Source organism: Apium graveolens, chromosome 5 (assembly GCF_009905375.1).
Source record: "Apium graveolens cultivar Ventura chromosome 5, ASM990537v1, whole genome shotgun sequence".
In the NCBI taxonomy this organism is placed as follows: domain Eukaryota; kingdom Viridiplantae; phylum Streptophyta; class Magnoliopsida; order Apiales; family Apiaceae; genus Apium; species Apium graveolens.
Window position 1 is genome coordinate 101,707,538 of NC_133651.1, and position 960 is coordinate 101,708,497.

The window sequence follows — 960 nt, forward strand, 5'->3', positions numbered from 1 at the left end:
TGTTAATTTTTAGTTTATGTGCTTGTCATCAGTGGTCGTTAAAGTTCACTGACTCGGATTCTTTTACTTTCACGGTTTATTTGTTTGTGTTTCAGGTACTCATTACAATGGGAGATCCAGCAGCACGAACGAAAGCCTTGATGGATTTTTCTCAACCCAAGATCAATGACATTCAATCTAGCATTGTCCGGCCAGCTATCGCAGCTAATACCTTTGAGATCAAGCCTGGCATAATTCAATGGGTACAGACTTCAGTCCAGTTTGGGGGTTCTCCAACGGAAGATCCCAATACACACATTAGGGATTTCATTGAAATATGCGACACCTTCAAGTTCAACGGTGTTTCTGAAGATGCTGTGAAGCTGAGACGGTTCCCATTCTCTCTGAAGGGCAAGGCTAAGAGCTGGTTACACTCTCTACCAGCTGGTTCAATTACTACTTGGGAAGATCTTGCTCAGAAGTTTCTTACTAAATTCTTCCCTATGGCGAAGACAGCTGCACTCAGGAATGCTATTACTCAATTTGCGCAGCAAACGGGAGAATCGCTAAGTGAAGCTTGGGAGCGCTACAAGGAGATGCTTAGGAAGTGTCCTCATCATGGAATTCCTGATTGGATGATCATCACTTGTTTTTACAATGGGTTGGGAGCACAGTCCAGACCCATGCTCGATGCAGCATTAGGCGGAGCATTATGGGCAAAGAGCTATAAGGAAGCTTATGATCTAATTGAACTGATGGCTGCTAATGAATATCAGTATCCAACCCAGAGATATCCACAGTGCAAGGTAGCAGGAGTTCTTGAAGTGGATACAGCTACGGCTATCACTGCTCAACTAAAGGCGTTGTCTATGAAGATCGATTCTCTGGCTAACTATGGTGTTAAGCAGATAATTAGTGTTTGTGAGCTGTGTGCAGGTCCGCATGCGACAGAACAATGCGCTATATCTAGCGACTCAGCTC

The 960-nt window shown here is 44.2% G+C and overlaps 1 non-coding gene across 1 annotated transcript; it reads right to left on the reverse strand.

Annotated features, from left to right (window-relative positions):
* Positions 1-497: 497 nt before the first annotated feature.
* On the reverse strand, positions 498-604 carry LOC141662317 (small nucleolar RNA R71). Its single transcript, XR_012550438.1, has one exon. It is a non-coding gene; the product is annotated as a small nucleolar RNA R71 (small nucleolar RNA).
* Positions 605-960: the final 356 nt, after the last annotated feature.